The sequence below is a fragment of the Camelus dromedarius genome, chromosome 15, assembly GCF_036321535.1.
Source record: "Camelus dromedarius isolate mCamDro1 chromosome 15, mCamDro1.pat, whole genome shotgun sequence".
Classification (NCBI taxonomy): domain Eukaryota; kingdom Metazoa; phylum Chordata; class Mammalia; order Artiodactyla; family Camelidae; genus Camelus; species Camelus dromedarius.
Window position 1 is genome coordinate 5769709 of NC_087450.1, and position 21147 is coordinate 5790855.

General features: G+C 44.5%; 1 protein-coding gene across 4 annotated transcripts in view; it reads right to left on the bottom strand.

Moving 5' to 3' along the window:
* The window catches only part of LOC135323033 (uncharacterized), a 142467-nt gene that overhangs the window by 48480 nt on the left and 72840 nt on the right, over positions 1–21147 (bottom strand). For 2 of the 4 annotated variants that reach the window (XM_064494277.1, XM_064494285.1), the window contains 7 exons: positions 15833–16078; positions 15054–15141; positions 13702–13844; positions 8454–8684; positions 7798–7990; positions 3129–3702; positions 1576–1744 (listed from right to left, as the gene is read on the bottom strand). The gene's annotated coding sequence lies outside the window, so the exon portion shown is untranslated. The remainder of the gene's footprint in view (positions 1–1575; positions 1745–3128; positions 3703–7797; positions 7991–8453; positions 8685–13701; positions 13845–15053; positions 15142–15832; positions 16079–21147) is intronic. The other 2 variants (XM_064494279.1, XM_064494278.1) reach the window with 1 other exon arrangement.

The window sequence follows — 21147 nt, forward strand, 5'->3', positions numbered from 1 at the left end:
CAGGTGAACCAGCTACTTAGGAGAAGGACATGTTGTCCTGATACTCAGATAAACCAGCCTCGTAAAGGGAACAAAAGAGTGGCATGGATTTTAGACCAAATTCTGCCTCTTTGTGAAGGCAAAGTAAAGTAAATGGCACGGGAAGTAAAATGCAAAAAAAAAAAAAAATTAAATAACAAAACGGTGACTGCTTCCTCCAACAGCTGCTCACCCCCGAGCCTGCCACTTCCTCACCAGTGACCGCCGGCCAGGCAGCGCCGTCACGCGCGTCACAAAGCGACAGCCAGGAACCGAGTGCCAAGCACGTTTGTGTAAAAGAAGGAATGGAGAAAGATGCTGCAGAATTTGACTTTACAAGATTAAATACTCCATGAAAAATATCCCTCAGCAGCCGCCTAAATGAATTCGCATCTCACTTCTTCAAAACAATCAAACAAATTTAATAAGGGCGCATTTGTCACCAAATATAAGGAGGACCAAACTGGTTCCTTAAACCAAGGATTTTAAGAGATATCAAACACCAGTGGGTGATGTGCTAAAAAAAATTAGAAAATAAAAAGATGACAAGGATAATACATGGATTAAGGCAGCTGTTACGTTTTTGCTTTTTAAAGCGATGGAGACCGCACGGAGGGCGATCTAGCTATTTCCAATGCAGGGTGTGCACAGCCCACATTTTCAGACGCAACAACATGCTCACAGGGCAGTACAAGAGAAAAAGGAATAAAGAAAAAGGAAAAGAGGAACAAGAGAAAATTAGAAACACACAAGAACAAAAATGACTTTGACAGCACGTACAAGAATTTACGTGAGTGTGTGAGGCCAGGGACGCGGGGATGGTGAGACCCACCCTCACCTCCTGCTCCAGGGAGAGCAGGGGCCTGAGGGGAGCGGCGCTGCCGGGGGACCCCAACGTGGTCAGCGCCCCTAACCAAAACTCCACATACATGGGTCTAGGCAGGTCTTAAGCTACAAATTGTGGTCAAATTTCAGGCTGGACAGTTTTACGCACTTCCACCAAGAGTAGCAGGAGAGAATTAGGCTCTGTTCCTGCACCAAAGCATTGTTTAAACAATTAATGTCTGCGGAATAGTAAAAGCAACAATGGAGTAAAAGTGACTGGAGGAGAACGTGCTTGAACCTAGCTCACTGGCCGAGTTATCTCACTGACGTTAAGATGCTGGCTGAGACCTTACGGTACCAAAACAGACAGACGCACCAGGAGGGAGGTTTAATGCGCTGCTATATTTTGATGCCGGGAGCCATGCCTGGTACACGAGGTTCTGGGTAAACAATGGTGACTGTGTCAACCACTATGTGCTAAGCACATATCCAGCTACTCCTCCAAATCCCAAGGGCAGACTTCAAAAGGCAAAAACAAGCAGGAATTCTCTGGTGGGTCCGCAGACTCAGAGCCAAGCAGTTGCTGAGCAAATATGTCACCAGTGCCTCCTATGAGAAAAGAGGGGGCACTGGCCAGGGGGCTGTGGCAGGGCTCCAGGCTTCCACTGCTCACCCACCAGTCTGTCCAGGGGGAGAAGTTGGTCCCTGCTTACGTTGCACCGATGCACCTACCTTGACTGACGCCTGGGGGATCAGCAGGCGGTGACATGTGAGGTGAACGGAGCCAGCCTCGCTGTAGCCCGGTGCTGGCAGCTGTGCCCTCAGCAGTGCCCAGGCTCCTAAACCTGACACCTCATCTCCAAGGAGCAGATGGGAGCGCGGGCATGTAGATCACAGGGCCCTGTGAGGACAAGAACAGATCATGGCCACGACATGCCTTGCCCCTTCCTTAAGCATGTCCGGGAGGAACAGGAAATTCATCCAGAGCCCGCTAGGCACCTCACGCAGGTGGGACTCGGGTCCTCTTGCCTATCACTCACAGGGCTGATCTGGATATTCTTTTTATCAATTCTCTGGCATCTTCTCCTCCAACTTCCCAACAACCAGAAAGTAGAATCTGATCTTAATTAAGTTCAAGAATCACAGAACACCGCCTCCACAGCGGGCCCGGCAGCAAGTGCCAGGTCGTCCGACCATCACCTGTGGGAACGCCATGATCCCTCTCCAGACTCAAGGACCGAGGCCGTAGGCCGGGGGTACACAGATTCCCTCACTCTCCCCAGCAAAGGGGGACCACCTCTCGGCAAAGGCATCTCACCCTCTTCTGCCCGAGGGAGAGCACAATAGATACACGGGGAAACAGAGCAGAAGTTGGGGGGTTAGGCAGCCCAGAAGAACTCGTCTGTAATTCCGAAGCAAAGTGGGGCCGTTGACTTAATCACAGGGACAAAGTGAAGATGAACATTTCTCTGCTCTTTCCCATACTCCGTGATACGCCTTTCCCTGCATAAGGAGTTCATTCGGAGGTCCCTGGCGGTGTTTCTGATGTCCTAACATGGCATGCTGCCTGTCGGGCAGGAAGAGAGGGCCTGAGCCGAACAGGTGCTGAGCCTGGGAGGCATTAGACACTGGCTCCAAGCCAGCTCAACCAGCGCCTCGTTCTGCCTCTCGGGATTCAGCATCTCATCTATAAGCAAAGGGATGAGACTGTCCCAGGAAACGCTGCCCAACAGAAATGAAATGAGAGCCATGTAAAGAAAGTTTCCCAGTTGCCACATTTAAAATGGTAAACAAAGAAACAAACCAACAAACAAAAAACAAGTACTAGAAACTGATTTTAAGAACATATCTTACATAATCTACTGTATGTAAAATACTATCATTTTGACATGTAATCAATAGAGGAAGTAACAAGATAGTTTATATGCTTTTAGTAGACAAGCCTCAGCGTCTCATGTGCATTTGAACTACAGCACATCTCAGCTCAGACCAGCCTCCTCCCCAGTGCTCCTAGCATCAGTGGCTATGGCTACTCTATTGAACAGCAACTCCAGGGGTCCCACCAGGGTCCTGGCTGAAAAGCAGGAGTAAGTGCTCTAACACTATCACTAAAAGGATCTCTCTGAAACAAAGGCGGATTCACTTTTAAATGTCTGTAAACCGGCGGGCTGCACCTCCCTCCCCCCTTGGATACAAAAGAGTCCTATTCCTTGCTGATCCCTTTCTGGATGGAGAGAAGAAACCCGGCACACAGCCAGGGTGGACTGGACTCCAGGTAAACTTACCTGCTGTCTGTGTCTAGTCCCATGAAGTCCTCCTTCTCAAACGGCATGCAGAGGAGTGGGATCTTGTCCCCAGGCTTGTCAGGGGCCCCATCCAGCCACTTGGACTTGAGCAAGATGAAGAGTGACTCAGTGAAGTCCTCGATCCTCTTCTCCACCACCCTGCAGTCCTCGTAAATTGAAGGCCACGTCGGTGCGCGGCTGCTTGGCTTACCTCCCCATGCAGCACAAAGACAAAGAGCTGAGAGTCATTAAGCGTGATGCCATACATCTCCTCTGCACGTGGAGCTTCTCGAAGGCCTTGGCCGAGAGGCAGTCGGTAATGGTGACAAGGCCCACAACCATGCGGTGGGTCTGGAAGACGCTCCATCCATTCTTGGGCGCATAGTGGTGCCTGTAGTGCGTACAGAGTGCGCCCTGGGAGCTGCACGGGCTGATCTGGCTCACCAAGGAGATTCGCTTATAGATGCAAAAGAAATTCTCCTCTGAGATGATCCCCACTGGTTTGACCACCACGGGAAGAGCCTCATAGTCCTCAGCACACTGCACGTAGTCAGGAATGCTCATGTTGCAGGCCCTGCCGAGAGGGGAGAGGAGATCGAGGTAAATATTGTGCTGTGTGCGGTGGGTGCCTCTGGGTTGCGGTGACCTGGTGTGTACCAGCCAGAAGGCAGGGGAAGCCCAAGCAAATCCAGGGGTACAGTTTGTCCTTCAGAGCCTGCACATGGCTACCGTAGCTCGGATCACTTTACCCAGCTTTTGGTCTAGGCTTCCTGCCCCTGCAGAGAAGGGTCATTTCTTGTTTTCTGTTTCAAAGCACCTAGCAAGGCTAGCAAGGCCCTGATGCAAAGTCACTGCTCAAAAATGCGGAATAAAGAAATGAAAAAAGGAACTGCTTTCCGCAACCCCCTTCAGCAGAATATAAAGAAAAGGACAACAGTAGGAGCAAAAGATGTGGATTTCAATTCCAATTTAATTGAACCCCTAAGCTGCAGAATAATGGATAAGAAAACTTGCCTTGGGGAGGAGGGTACAGTTCAGTGGTAGAGCACATGCTTATCATGTACGAGGTCCCAGTACCTCATTTTAATAAATGAAACAAATAAATAAACCTAATTACCCTCCTCAAAAAATACTTTTTAATTCAAAATTCAAAAAACACCTTGCAATTGACACAACATTGTAAACTTGACTATACTTCAATTAAAAAAAAAAAAATCCTTGCCTTACAAGAATATATCTGGATTACGGAAGTTTGCAAATGTAAAATGCCTAGGGTACCACCTGCATAAAAACGGGTGACTACAAATTTACTATCCCTCCTTTATGAGCTATATTTCCTTCGGGGGGGGTAATAAACTCTCTGAGCTAATTTTCTCAGATTTAAAAAAAAGTAAATATTACCTGATTCTCAGTACTGCTGAAGAATCAGATAACCCTATGAAAGCATCTGACCCACAGAGGTTACTCAATAAATGTTTGTTGAATGAATGAATAAACAAGCAAAATGAATGCTGCTCCCTGCCACAGACCATCATATTGCTACTGCTTGGAAATCCCAAGCCCACGTTCCACCCGTCTCTACACTAACCATGTGGGTGACCTGGGCAGGCGTGTGTGCTTCTCTAAGCCCCAGTTTAATCGTGAATAGAAATGATGGCAATAACACAAACCTCAAATTGTTAGTGAGTCAGTAATTAATCGTACCCCAACTTTGCAAGATGGAACCATTAAGGAAAACTGGGAAAAGGGTCCATAGGCCCTCTCCATATTATCTCTTACAACTACATGGGAATCTACATTATATCTCAAAATAAAATTTCTACTTTTTTAAAGAAGCTATTGAGGTTAAATGTGCTCACTGTCTCAAAAAAGGAACACACAGAAAAAATAGGACAATGCCCAGCACATGAGATACACTCAGTTAACATTCCCACTGAACCCACAGGTCCCTCCAAATTCAGAGCAAGAGGATGGGTCCTCGTGGCAAGAGGCCACTGCACCTGAAGCTAACAAAGCTAATGGTGCTCACTTCCAAGAGTCCCTGTCACCACCCTTGTTCTAATTTTCTATTTGTAATTTTTTTCCTTTTTATTAAATAGAAACTCCCAATTGTATAGCCTTCACCTGACTAGACATCAAGATGGCAGCCCTTCAAAACCTGACCACAGAGATCATGATGGCAGCCCTTCTTGGTGAAACAATAAAATGAAAAGCCATTTCCACAAGACCTCTGTGTAAATCTACTAGGGAACGTCATCCTGGACTGAGGAAGAGGACTGGGGAGGAGGGGGCAATCTGGGGCATAGAGAACTATGGGCCACCTGTCCCACGATGGACTTTAGACTCAACCATCACCCTCCAGGAAATTTAAAATACACAGCGACATAGTGCTATGGGCAAGATTTTTTTTTTTTAAATCCCTGAATCCCTTGCAGGTCTTGTTTCTACTGAGACACAAATAGATTATGTGTATATTGTTTCACAAAAGCCTTAAAATATTATCACCCCAACTTGACACATCAAGAAACTGAGGTAGAGAGGTTTGTCACATTGTGCAAGATTAAAGAGAGGCCACGACAGACACCATATTTAAATCCAAGCCCCTGCTCCAGTGCTCACACTAGAAAGTGTGACATACTGCCCCTTTTCTGCCCTCTCCCTGCAATAAATCTCTGAAGAGTATTTTCTGTGCAACCTGGAATCACAATCACATCAATTTTCCACAAAGAGCTATGTGATTCCTTGCAGGAAGTAACAAAATCTAAAGTGTTGGGATGGGAGGAGAGATTTGCATTTTCTGTTTCTCAAAGGAAACATGGCTTTAAAAGAAACTGAAAAGCACTTATCTAGTCTAAGCCCTCATTGTGCAGAGAAAGAAACGGAGGGTCAGAAGAGATGAGGAAAGGGCCTAATTAACAAATATTTCCTCAGCACAACACCAAGCCAGCACTGGGAACTACTGGGGGAGGATCTGGGAGGCCCAGGAGAATGAGTGTTAGAAAACGGAAAGAGAAGAAGCATACAAGGCCCTGTCTCTACACCACCATACCATGAAATTCCACCAAATTACCCAGTATGGGGGCAGCCAATAATAAGGTGGGGTAAACAGGTTACAGAAACCTGGAAGTCTCAACCATAGTGGAAATTCCAACATTTACTATGTTTTTTTTCCCAGTTCAAGCATCAACTCAGTGGGCACTCTGTACCAGGGACTACACGAGGCCTGGAGTTCTCCCAAATACAGATCTCTATTACCACGTGTGCAAAGCACATAAAAGCCACCAGAAGAAAAGCGCTCACAGATAACATGGAATTACTGAAACTGAAAGCAGCCAAAGAGCATATATTACTAGGAAAAATGTTGCTGCTACAAATGGACTCATGGACATAGAAAGCAAACTGTGCTTAGCAGGCAGGAAAGGGGAGATTAACAGATACACGTTAATAAATATAAAATAAATGACAAGGGCCTACTATATAGCACAGGGAACTATATTCAATTTCTTGTAATGAGTTCTACTAAAAACAATATAATACATATGTATATACATATGCATATGTTTATAACTGAATCTCTGCTGTACACCTGAAACTAACATTGTAAATTGACTACACTTCAATAAAAAATAAATTAAAAAAATAATTAAAAATAAAAGCATCGCCATTAAGAAAAAAAAAAGAATACTGTAATCCCCTTAGCTGTAGTTGCTGGAGAATCCTGGTTGCAAGCACCAAGTCCACTGGATCACTCCAGCACTGGCTGTCACTCTTTCTGACCATTAGAGAGTCACTTGGCTTCACTGAGGTTACTTTTCTCTTCTGTGAAAGGCTACAGTAGCAACTAACGATGTATAGAATCTCATCATTCACAAGCCCAACAATTAGTGAGGACTTCCCATGGGCCAGGCTCTGGAGAGATGAAAAGATACAGTCCCAGATATATTCAGGTGTAGAAGAAATTTATGCCATAAAGACATTAATTCTTCCTGTTTTGATACACAGATTCATTGCAATTCTGATTAGAATTCCTACCAGATATTTCATGGAATGTAACAAGTTATTTTATGGTCAGGAATAGGCATGAAACTTCTTTAGAAACACCACTGAGGAGGGGTGGGTATGTCACTCATTTTCACTGGTTTTTCTGATGTGATGAAAACGTTCTGGAATAATAATTGTTGCACCACTGTGAATATGCTAAAAGTTGCTGAATTGTACCATTTAAATGGATGGACTTCATGGTGTGTGAACAATATCACAATAAAGCTGTTATATGAAAAAATATTTCCTGACAATTATTTTTCCCTCTATACTACTAGTCTGCCCCACGATTTAAGAAAAACAAAAAACCAAAACAAACCAAACTGTGCCAGGAGCTCTTTAGGACTGCAATGTCCCTGGGTCTCCAACGCCTCTGGTGGTGCTGTTCCTGTTAACACACCCTAGCTGTGCTGGGCTAGTTAGGGACTGTAACTATCTTTTTAAAATCGACGGTTACACGTTTCACCCTGGGAGTGGGAAGGAAGGAGAATGTCACAGCCTCATGCCTTCAGCTCATTTTTAACTGAACCAAGCCCTGCTTTCAACACTGTAATCCCTGGCACTATAAAAACACGTGACATCAACAAGCACCGCCATCATTACACCTGAAAGTGTTCAACGTACTTACCTGGGGCAGAAACACTGAGGGAGGAGACAGAAGCTCGCTCAGCACTGAGGATCCACTTTCCCGACTCCACCTGAGGCTGCGCTTTACAGCCGGAGGCTCTCAGCCCAGGGAGCAGCGCCCACGCCGCTGAGCTTGTCCTCAGGGAGCAGGAAAGGAAGAGCAGGGCAGCCCCGGGGTCGCGGGGCAGGGAAAGCTGGGGGCGGTTGGTGGAAACGCGGGCTGAAGCCCCGCTCGGAGGCCAGCCCCAGCCCCAGCCGCCTGCCCCCGTTCAGGTCCGCAGACCCCGCCCGCCCGGGACACAGCACGCCCAGGGGCGGGGACGGGCCGGCGGCCGAGGAGAGCCACCCGGGAGGATAGGACTCGCGTGCGGGAGAGGGGAAGGGGACGCCAGCCACGGACTGAGGGGAGCCAGGCTGGGTGAGAGGCTGCAGGTGCACACCTGGCCATGGACAGGTGTGGCCGGGGCGCCGGGGTAGGTGGCGCGGGCAGAGGGGTCTGGCCAGAGCAATTCAGCTGAACACAGGCTGACTGGCACCCTGGGGGGCTGTGACATGCCGACCGCCCTCCCGCAGCCGCCTGACCCCTTTCCCGGGAGCCCCCCACCTTGCATTTCCACAGACAGAAGCCCCGGCCCCGGGCAGGAGCTAAAGGCCTACCGGTCGACAGAGCTGAGAAGCCTTTGGGGCCGATCCCCGGCTCGGAGCTGGAGCTTCCAACCCGCGGTCCAGCTGGCACCGACTGCCCATGTGCAGGAAGGCCAGCGATCCACTCTGGGTTCTGCGAGAGAAGGTGGGGCAGCGAGGGAGGGAGAAGATGGGAGGGGGAGGAGAGGAGGGGAAAAGTGGAGGGAGACAGATGGACCGGAAGAGCAGAGAAAAGGGATGGATCTGGAGAGGGGAGGTTCGTAGCGGAGATGGAGAGAAAAAGCTTTACCTCTGGGGGCACCCCGAAGGAGGCGGCAGTCTTTCCTCTGTACCATTCTGTTACCCTTCAAGGCCCGCAGCTCATGTTTTACCTCTCGGATCCAGCCCTCCATCCGATGCTTCTGCAGAACCCCTATGTGTATCACACCCGTTGCCCCCAGGCGGAGCTTGGTTTTCTGTTGCTCTGGGAACCAAGCACCCGCAGGTGTTGTCGCTCAGAACTACCTTGAGAAGAGTACCTATTCCCCTTTTACACGCTGGGAAACAGGCAGGCATGATCTCTGCCTTAGTTCCACTCTCCCAGGTGTTGGGCTGGCGGGGAGCGGGGTGGTACAAGATCAGAGCCCCAGACAGAGCAGACTGCCTGAGTGTTGGTGCACAGTCCCCATCCCTCCTGGGTAAACCACACCCCACCCTAGTGGAACCATCAAGGGCTCACAGTAGTTCCCTGGGTGTGGGAGAGCTATCCTCATGTAAAGGAAAAGCCCAGCTGGGCTAACAAGCTAAGTCACAAATCTAAGTGTGATAAGTGTCGGTTTACTGATCTAAATTCTGCTGGGCTAACTCGTAAATCTGAAGTTTAATGTCAGTTTACTCGGCTAACAAGCTAACTCGTAAATCCAACCTCAACATGTGTCAGTAACGTGATCTATTACAAGTTGATAAGCTCCAGTGTACTGATTCCTTGCTTTATGTTGTTTGAGCCTTATTGGCTAATACCCCTTACTTGTAATTAACCCTTTAAAACCTCATGTGCATGTCTTGTAGTTGCTCAGAACTTCGGAGCAGAAGCCCCTCTGAGCCCGCCGGCATAATAAATCTGAGTACTCCAACCCTCCCAGTGGTGCTTGTTTCTTGGCTGGCCTGTTGTTTCCATAACACTCAGTTCCAGTGCCCTGCTTGCTAGGTAGATAGGAGTGTTACCGAGTCCAAATTAATTCTTCTCAGTGCAGGACAGGCCAATAAGTTGGGAGACCAGGTGTTGGGGCAAGGAATAGCAAGTCTCTGTAGACCTAGATGGCAAACTAATGTCCTGGAAAACCATCTCCCCAAGTCAGAATTCAGGCTCCTTTCCTACGTGCTTGGTTGTTGCAATCTTCCTGGTGTAGGAATTCCTTGTTGTTAGAATCCTTTGTTCTTGCAGCTATCTGCCTGGGTCAAATCTCTGTAAACCTCCAACAAAACAAACGTTATTTTCTATTCTGTAATTTGTTATCTTTTTATGAATGAAAAAGTGTTAAATATCCTTAAAGGTCAGAGCCTTCAGAATAGGCTCTCCTGTATATTTCAGGCTCTAAGCAACATTGTTTTACAAGCAAGATGAAGCCTAGGAGACAGAGCATAGTGTTTAAGTCAAATGAAAAGATCTAATATGCAGTCAGATTTGTTGTGTTCTATTACCTGGGCAGAAGCCCCTTGAGGATTTAAATCCCTTTAAGTTAAAAATAACTAAAACTTTAAAGGAATATACATACATATTTGGGAATGTGCATACCATATCTGGAAAAGCATCCAAAGGATAGTAAACAGTGGCATCTCCAGGGAGGGCTGGAAGAACAGAGGATGAGGGTAAACTTCTTTCACTTGTGTAGTTTTGTGCTCTGTTTGAATATTTTTTAACCATTTGCATGTATTTCTTTTTCAGTTAAAAAAAAAATGTGTAATGGAGCAAAGGAGTAATTAGCTCAGCAAATACAGCAGCCATGGAATCACTGAGTCATCACTTTTGACTTAAGCCAGGAAGCATTTATTGACTCTCTCCAATGTGCCCATTGCTGTTTTAAGAATTCTTTTATTATTATTATTTATTATTATTACTATTATTATTATTATTGTTATTTTTATTTTATGAAATAATAACACGGTATCCCCCACCCCTGCCCATGGCTGGTGGGAAACCAACTGAGTTTTTATTGAGTTGTTTTCCAAGGAGTAGATATGAGTTATAAACTGAACACATCTTCAGGGCAAAACAGGCGGAGTGGTTTTACAGCACTCCAGACAGCTATGAAGGGTTTTCAATAAAGGTGCCCAGAGTCTGAGAGAGAAAGCCTCTAGGGCCCTACAAAAAGCTGCCCAAACTGCCTTCTCCATGGCACTACTGAAGTAGGAAAAAACAAATCTGACTCCATATTTGATCTGTTCCTTTGAATTTAAGAAAACGACGTTAATACGCTCCGGTCTTTTCATGGGTTATGATGTCACAGAGGAGACGGACAGGTCAACAAGGGACCACTCTGCCGTGATCACTGAGCCGGGGAACGGGATGGGTGGCAAGATGTATGACGCAGCCATAGCAGTGCCCGTGCTTCTAGGCAGGTAACCAAAGTCGCCTCGACAAGGTGTCAAATACTTGTGCCCACGTCCTAATCACCTGACGTGTATTAAAGAGAAATGGAAACTTATAAAAGTCCAATACCCTTGGTGGGTACACCGTCCAAAGAGCAAAGTCACAGTTTGACAACTGGCCATCCCGGTTCCCTGGGATTCATTCTTGGAGAATCTTAGAAACCACTCCTCTGTCCTTAAGAAGTGCTGCATATTTGTCCTATCTTTGGCTCAGGGATGGAGCATGTTCAAGTGAACTTTAATGACTGCACAGATTTGACTGTCTTTCTCCAGTTTCACGTGTCCATTCTAAAGAGGCCTTAGCTAAGTCCATCCTCCGAAATATCTATTCCCTCCAGTGACAGCTCATTGAGCCTGCAATTAAAAGCCAACTGAACAAGACTGTCTGTCCTCAGCTAAAACGTTCACCCACCCTTCACTGCTTTCTTAATCTCCTCTCCTGGCTAATTGCAACAGACTAACACCTCCCTCTACCAAGCTCCCCAACTATGTCAGTTTTTCTCCCCAAAGAGAAAGTAAGGTCCATAAATGAGGAGTCAACTCCATAGTCACCTCTGAATTCCTTGCATATAGTAATGTTAATAAATAGAACTATGATTATGTCTTCTTTCGTTTAAAACATTTCCAGTTATTTGAATGAGACCTTGGAAGAGAGGTGTTTGCCGTCCAGTATCTTGATCCACAAGACTCTGGAGGCCTTTTTCGGAATGGCTGCTCACTGATTCATTCAAACCACAGCTTCTCATTCCAGGAGTAGCTGTGCTTCTCTGCCAGGAGTTTGTGGTCACTCTCATGCCAGAAGAGCTTTAAACTATATCCTTACTTTGGATTTGTAATTTTTCCCCTCTTCCAACAAAATTGACTTTCCTTACTGTCTTGCCTTGAGGAATTTTTTTTTCCTAGTTCACCCTTAAGTAAACCATGCTTCTCGGAATGGGCTTGGCCTTACATATGATCAGTCATCCAACTCCCAGTGTGAGAGGCTTCGGGCTCACCTCCTGCCCTACTGTCAAGGCAACTGAAACTCAGTACAGGAGCCAACAGACACCCCAGGGCTTCTAAGGCTCATGTATCACCCAGAATCCCTGCTTTCTGGTTTGTCTTGGCTTCTGAGGATTTCCCCTCAGTTTCTTGACAATTAGCTGTGCAGCTTGAAAGATGAGGAAGGAAGGTTTTATTTCTTAATCCGCATTTTAAGAAACTTGTGTAATGAAGGTTTTCACAAGTTTCTACAACACTCCATTGCCGAGACAGAAAACACACTAGATATTTTCTATGTTTAGCTATCATGTGTATTTTTTCTTTTGTTTTCTTAACTGCAAACAGACATCTTTTAATTAAAAAAAATTAAGGCCCCAAATAGGATAGAGAAAGGGCATACAAAATTAAAGGGCAAAGACAGAAAAATGATATGTACTCTACAATGTTAATATAATACTTACTCTATGGATCAGATCAGCAATTCTCAGTAACAGCTATTTGAAATATGACCATGAGGTAAAAGGTCTCCCTTGTCAGGAGATGGCTAATAGAAAATAGAATTAAATCAACAAACTAAAATTCTAAGTCTGGCGAGGTACAGAAGGCTACCAGCAAAATGTGTCGTCTTCTGGAAAGGAGGGAGGCTCACCAGCTCTTTACTGTGGAGCCTGAGCCCATGGGAGGACGGTGAAGTGAGCTCTGTAAGTACCCAATTAGCAAAGTGGGTGATGAATAAAGAGACGTGAGCTTTGATGACAGAGATGATACTACTATTCACTTGTCCTGTAAAGTATGTCTTCACATTCAGTGATCACTACCTCAGCGTCCTCAGGGATTAAGATTATAGGAAAATTCACAGCCTGGGCCCAGACCTCCTCTTTGAGCTCGTGACACTGCACTTAGATGTCGCAAGGGCAACTCCAACTCCACCTGCAAAGAGCTGATTTCATGATGCTCCTCTCATAGCCGTCCTGCCTAGGGCCCCTGGTCGGGGGGCAAGGTGTCTCTGCCTCTCCGAGCTCAGGCCCATCACTCACAGGTGTGACTGGACCCCTCCTTCAGGGCCCAGATTTCCTCAGTCACCGAGTCCAACCACCCACACCTGTCCTACCAGATACTCACTGGCACTCACTCAGCACTGACTCTGTGCTGGGTACCATGCTGCACACTGTGCACACGTTATCTCACTGGATCTCCACAGCAGTCCTGGGAGGTCGGTACATCACTGCATTTATTGATTAGATAAATTGTTTCTCTTCCTTGAGTGCATCATCCAAAGTGACACGGCTACTGAGCCACAAAACTGGGACTGAAAACCACTTGAAAATTCTACACTCCTACACCTGGCAGCCACCCTAATCTGACTCATCACATCACCTCCTGCTGAGCCTTCTAAATGTTTCTAAGCATTCTACAAGACAAAAGTGATCTACGAGAGCACCCCACTCCCCTGCTTAAAATCTGTCAATGACTGTCCACTACCCTTAGGAGAAAGCCCCACCGGGCCTGAGCACAGCGCAACGGCCCGGCATCTGCGTTCCCTGCGCGGCCGCGCCGCCTCACCCACCACGCAGCTCTGCACTGGCTGTGTCCAGGACAGGGATGCTGACTCCGTACAACCCGGGGCTCGTCTCAATCGAACAATGATCACCTTCTTCAGTGTCCACCTTCTTCACTGCTGACTCTCAGAGAAATGTTTTCTCAGGATGAATCAATATCTTTTTCCTTACAACTTCCCGTCATTGATAATGAGCTCCACCCAAAGAGAAAAGACTTAATTCTCAGTCTCCTTATCTGTAAAGTGAGAATAACAAGAAAATATGTGAGGTTTTAAGAGAAATAATATTCATGTGAGGCTGAGGGACAATTCCCAACATACAGTAAGCACTCAATATGTGCTTACATATTATTAATAAGGATATAATGCATTCCAGCAACCTTAACTCAATGTTTTATGGCTATGTCCAACAGACTACAGACACACTGTTGGACGAACCGCTTTGAGCGGATCAGCACAAGCATACTGGGAAAGGTAAGCGCTGACTCCGGTTACAGCTGCAGCCACCCAGCACTACGGGGCGGGGGCAGTTTCTCAGACTATTACATGTTGCTTGAGCATTTAATTGTCACTAATGAATAAAGACAGGTGTTCTTTAGTCAAAGCTCCTGAAACATAAATCTTCAAAGATTGATGCAAATTAGATTTCAAGTACAACACTCTCTCTAGAAATTATTTGATAATAGTCTTAGCTCCTCTGCACATCAAAAGGGCATGTTCTTAATATATCTGACTACACCGAAAGTGTTGTTTAAAAGAAATTAAGATGAAGCCATCCTAAATAAGCTCTCAGTATCATCTTCACAAAGCCCCACCCAAGGGTCTCATTTCTCACTTCCACATAGGTGTTCAGGTAGCTTAACCTGGGTCTTGGTTTCTTATAACATGGGGGTGGGAAGAGTTGTGGATAGATTTATGTTGCAAATATAAACCTAGGGTAGTTGCTGCGTAGAAATCCTAGAAATAAACAAATTGATATATAGTCCTACCTCAAGAAGCTCAGACTTTCCATTTACAACAGCATTAAAAATTAAATGAGAGATACATTTAACAAAAATTTACAAGATTTGTACATTGAATATTTTGAAGTATCACCAAAACATTTTAAAAGATCTACATATGTGGAAGACATCTCATGATGATGGAATGGTAGACAATATTGTTAAAAATGTTAAGACTCCCCAAAGTGATTTACAAATTCAGTGGAATCCCTATCAAAATTCCAGCTGACTTCTTTGCAAAAATTGAAAAACTTATCCCAAAATTCATATGGAAGTGCAAGGGGCCCAGGACAGCCAAAGCAATCTTGAAGAAGCAGAGCAAAGTGGGATGACTCACTTTAAAGTGTACTAAAAAGCTATAGTACTAAGTCAGTATGGTACTGGCATAAGTTTGGATAAATAAATCTATGAGACACAATAAAATCCCAGGGGGAAAAAACTTACATTTACAGTCAGTTTTCCACAAGGGTGCCAACAACACTCCATGGAAAGAATTGTCTATTCAACAAATGGTGCAGGGAAAGCTGGGTATCTGCAGGCAAAAGAATGAATCTGGAATCTGGACCCCCATATTTTATATAACAAATAAAAATTAATTCAAAATGGATCAGAGACAGAAACGTAAAAAGTAAACCTATAAACTTTCTAAAAGAAGACACAGTATAAATCTTTGAGGTCCTAGGATAGGCTTTGGTTTCCTAGATACAATACGAAGAGCACAATTGATAGGAGAAAAAAGCAGATAAACTGGACTTCATCAAAATTAAAACCTTTTTGTTACAGAGGACATCATCAAGAAAGGGAAATGACAGGGGAAGGGGGTATCTCCACTGATAGAGGGCGTGCTTAGCAAGAAAAATAAAATAAATCAATACATCTAATTACCTCACCTGTAAAGAAATTGTTTTTAATGTTTAAAAGAACTAAAGTGAAAGCACAATCTGCAGAATAGGAGAAAAATTTTACAAAGCATGTATCTAATAAGAGACTAGTATTCAGGATATATAACAAACGCTTACACCTGAACAATACAAAGAAAATCGACCCAATTTTTAAAATTTCCAAGGATTTAAAAAAATACACAAATGGCCAATAAGCATATGAAAAGAAGCTCAGCATCACTAGCCATATCAAAATGAAAATGAGATCTTATTTTACAACCACCAGGATGGTTCTAATCAAAACATGCACAATAACAAGTGTTGTTCAGGAAGCAGAGATACCTCATATGCGGCCAGTGGAAAGGGACAATGTTGCAGCTTCTTTGGAGAAGTCTGTTGTTTCCTCAAAAGGTTAGAGTTATATGGCTCAGCAATTTCACTCCTACATGTAGAGTCATCCCTTAGTATCCTCGAGGGGTTGGTTTCAGGAACCCCCCATCCTGGATTCCATAATCCAAGGATGTTCGAGTCCCTTTACAATCAGCCATCTGGATCCATGAAGTGGAAACTGCAGATATGGCGGGCCAACTGTACAGCCAACAGAATGAAAACATATTCTCACAAAAACTTGCACATCAATATTCATGGCAGTATCATTCAGAGTAGCCAAAGGTTACAAACAATATCCATCCATCAATGAACGGATAAACAAAATTACCAAGAATAGTCCCACAAACTTTTGGTCATTGAATCTTTGACAAAGGAGGTGATAACATACAATGGAATAAAGACAGCCTCTTCAGAAAATGGTGTAGGGAAAACTGGAGAGCTGCATGTAAATCAATGAAGTTAGACTACTCCCTCACTGCATACACAAAAATAAATTCAAAATGGCTTAAAGACTTAAACATGTAGACAAGACACTATAAACCTCTTAGAAGAAAACATAGGCAAAACATCTGGCATACATCTCAGCAATGTTCTCCTAGAGCAGTCTACTCAAGCAATAGAAATACAAGCAAAAATATACAAGTGGGATGTAATTAAACTTACAAGCTTTTTCAGAGCAAAGGAAACAGTAAGCAAAACAAAAAGACAACCTATGGAATGAGAGAAAATATTTGCAATAAATGAGACTGACAAGGGCTTAATTCCCAGAATATATAAACAGCTTTTACACTTCATAAGAAAGAAAAACAAACAACTCAATCCAAAAATGGGCAGAAGTCCTAAAGAGACTTTTCTCCAATGAAGACATACAAATGGCCGATAGGCACATGAAAAAATGCTCAATATCATTATCAGAGAAATGCAAATCAAAACTGCAATCAAATATCACATCTTGCCAGTCCGAATAGACATCATTCAGAAGTTCACAAACAATAAATCCTGGAGAGTCTGTGGAGAATAGGGAACCCTCCTACACTGTGGTGGGAATGCCGTTTGGTGGAGCCATTGTGGAAAACAGTATAGAGGTTCCTCAAAAGACAAAAAATTGACCTCCCATATGACCCAGCAATCCCACTCCTAGGCACATATCCAGAAGGAACCCTAATTCAAAAAGACACCTACACCCAAATGTTCACAGCAGCACTGTTTACAATAGCAAGACATGGAAACAACCTAAATGTCCACTGACAGATGACTGGATAAAGAGGTTGTAGTATATTTGTACAATAGACTACTTTTCACCATAAAAATAATAATAAAATAATGCCATTTGTAGCAACATGAATGGACCTGGAGAATGTCATTCTAATTGAAGTAACCCAGAAAGAGAGAGAAAAATACCATATGAGATCACTCACATGTGGAATCTAAAAAAAAAACAAAAAATGAGAAAACAACAAAATAAAAAGATAAACTTATCTACAGAACAGAAACAGACACAGAGACATCGAAACCAAACTATGGTTACCAGAGGGGAGAGGGTTTGGGAAGGAATAAATTGGGAGTTCAAGATTTGCAGATAGTATGTATAGAGTAAACAGCAAGTTTATACTGTATAGCACAGGAGAATATATTTAGTATCTTATAGTAACTTATGTTGAAAAAGAATATGAAAATGAATAGTTATGTTTCTATATAAATGAAGTGTTGTGCTGTACACAAGAAACTGATGCAACATTATAAACTGACTAGAATTCAATGAAAATATTTTTAAATAGACAAAAACGAGAAAAAGAAAAAAGATATTATCAAATCAAAAGAATAAATTACTGATTGAGGCTACAACATGGATGGACCTTGAAAGTTTATACTAAAATAAGCCACACACAAAAGGGCAAATAGTGCCCTTTTAGGTGAAATGCTCTAAGCGTTTATTGTACTATTCCAGTACATTTTCTGGAGGTTTGAAGTCTATCAAAATCAAAATAAAATGTATTATTCATTAAAAACTTAAAATGATTCCTCACAGGAGGGCTTTAATTATTAAATGCAGAAATGCATGTAAAGATCCTGGAACAACAATTTGCATGTCCACAGAGAGTCACTGTTGTCACTGCCACTCAGAGGGTGGTGCCAGCGCTGATGAGGGCTGCCTCCACTCACTCCCCTGCAGAGAGGAGTGAGGGCCTGGGCTCTGACAGGAAGGGTGACCATGAACATGGGTTAGACAGAGCCACTCCCCAGACTCTGCGTTACCCAGCTTTCTTATACAAACTGCTCCATCTAACATAAACACGCTACAGGGATGGATCTTACAACACATGGAATATAGCCAATGTTTTACAATAACTATAAATGGAACATAAAAATAAAAATTGTGCAACTATTGTACACCTGAAACTTATATCATATTGTAAATCAGCTATACCTTTATAAAAAATTAAAAAATAATTTAAAAATTTTATCACTTTAGTATTCAATTCGGTTTATAAGTAACTACTAAACAGCTTAGAAAGTATAAAATATTTAAGTGTGATAAGTTTGTTTACATATTTATTTACTTTCAGCCTCCTGCTAAAAGAGAAATTAAACAATTTTTTTAAACACAGCTTAACAACCATAACAACAAAAAGACAAAAGTGAGAGTGAAGACAAAATGGAGATTGAATACTTAAATGAAACCAGGGGAAGGTAAATTCATAAAAATGAATGCCATGAAGTTAGGGTAAGTGTTAAAGGCCGACTAGAAATTCAGCTGTAAGATTCTTGGCAGCTAAAGCAAAAAGTAAAAGATGATGGGACGGGTGGTAGAGCTCAGTGGTAGAGCGTGTGCTTAGCGTGCACGGTTTCCTGGGTTCAAGTGCCAGGGCCTCCATGAACAGATAAATACACCTAATTACCTACCCCCTAAAGAGCCCCAAGGAAAAGAAAAAGAGAAATTTCTTTACTAAAAAAACCTGATATTAAATTTAGATTAAATACTAGAAAACAATAAAAGAAAAATAGAAACGATGAGTGACACAAGCGATAATGCCCGTGAGATAAATCTGCAGTGGCTGCTGGCAGGTACCCATGTCCCACGTGGGAAAATCTGAAACATCCTTCTCACCACTCAGAGTCATCCTCAGCCCACACCACCCCTCCCCCTGTTAAATACAGGAGCACGGGTAGGGCCCGGCCTTTGCTCTCTCTGTGTCATCACAGTGAGACAGGATGGAAGGGGGCAGAGCACAGCCATTCAAGGAAGGCCACAAAAATTAACATCAAAATGGTGAAGGATTCAATCCCCAATAGGCCTTGAGGCTCAAGATGAAGAGATATAACTTCTAGCAGAGCTTGAGCTTCATTATACACCCATTGTAATAGTAACATGGTGAATAACATGCCCCAAGGCACCATGGCCATCCCAAGGCTAGCCACAAAAGGTCACAGGGTGGGAAATGGCCAACTCCCTGGGAATCCCAGCCCCTTGCCCTTAGGCTGCTCAGTCTACTTATTAGCATATGAAACAACCAAGCCCAAGAAAACGAGCAACACAGCGCCACCTCGCGGTCACCACTCTCTCTCCCTCTTCCGAGAAGGCCCACACTCTGTCTGTGGAGTGTGTACCTACTTTTAATCTGAGCACCCGAACCCCACAACTCGTGGCCTTTCTCTTGCCTTTCAATGTGTCTCTGTGAATAAATCTACCATTACTCAACAGTGGCTTGCTCTTGAAATCTTTCCTGCAGGAAGCCAAGGACCCATGTCTGGTGGGGCACATTCCAGGGGCTCAACCAAAGCCTGGGACACAGCCCTTCTCATGCCCCACATCTGTTTTCTTGTATCAACAGGACTGGGATATGAAGGGAGTTCTGAGGCCCCAGCTAAGGGACAGAAGCAGCCCCCAGGGCTCAAAATGGCGGGCAGGCCCTCCCCCAGCAGGGGCCCTGAGGTCGGCCCTGTTCTCTGTGGTTCCCTGTTGTGCTGACCCCCTAGCCAGACAGCGTTCTCCTAGGCCTGTCCCCACAAAACCCTTCTCTCCAAAATACAAGCACATCATGTCACAGTCCTCTTATTCAACCAGGAAGTTTTCAGCGCACTTTTTCCTTCCCTAGTAAAGAATCTATCTGTCCTCCCTCCCATCCCACCACTTCTTTCTTTGTGAGAACTCTGTACTCCTCACATACCATCCTGAACGCAGCTGCCTTGCTAGCTGGGACCGAGATGCTTCAGTCTCACACAGCCTGCGTCCTTTCACTTTCCCCTTTCTACCTTAAAAAGCCTTTCCTGAGTCTCCCACCCTTCTGATTCTGAACTTCACAAAGTGCTGAGTTTGCAGTCACTGTGTGCATACCTCCCAGGTTTTGGCTAGTTTTCCTTCGAAAGTTCTTCACTAAGGAGCTGCATCAAGAAGTTTAAAGAGGCTATTCTTACATCTGAGCTGAGGAGCCTGCATAAAATTTAAATGGCTTTGAAGAGAGAGTTAACCAGGGACAGAGAGGCCGCAGGTCCTAGTCAACAGTGTCATGAGGCAAAATGTTCTTCAAAGGCTCAGAGTGGCTTCTGAACACGGAGTCGGCAGGGAGGAGATGCCAGGCAGTGAGTGGGGTGAGTGACACTGGGTACGCTTCCCCAGCTGGGGAAGAATTGGATTTTGTTCTAGTTTTCCAAACAATTTCTGACTACCTTTTTCTCTTATTGTCACATACCATTTCCTACGAATTAAGAAAAATCAATGTCAGTCATTTGTGCCACTTGGTAGAAGCTACACGATGCCATTCACAGGGCTGGGATATAACAGCCACACCAGTCTAGGTTGAAAGACCAGTGGAGTTATTTCCAAGGTAATCCCGGGCATGCAACAAACTCCCCAGCTTCAATTACCTCATCTCAAATGTGAGGCCAATAAAACTACCAAGCAAAGTGCGTGATGATTATGGCCGAAATCTGTTTACTAGGTAAGTGCCCGTAAGAGCTGCCGCTGAATGGGGAATGAGTATGATCAACGAGGCCAAGTCAACCTGGTCACACGCGCCCTGCCTTCCTGCGTTGGTGCAGGACCGGAGTTTGTTTAGCTGAGATGAACGCCCCCAGAGCAGCCCCGAAGGGAAAGCTCCCAGCTCTGCGTGGCGAGGCGTGTTCCTTTCCTTCTCAGAGCTGATCACACTTTGCAGTCGTCTGTTTTTACATTTTTTCCCTTAGTACCTGCCTCCCCTCCGGAGTTTTGCTTAAGCAGCACAGGTCCAGGTTTGTGTTGCTGCCTACTGGATATTCTGGGCTGGGAG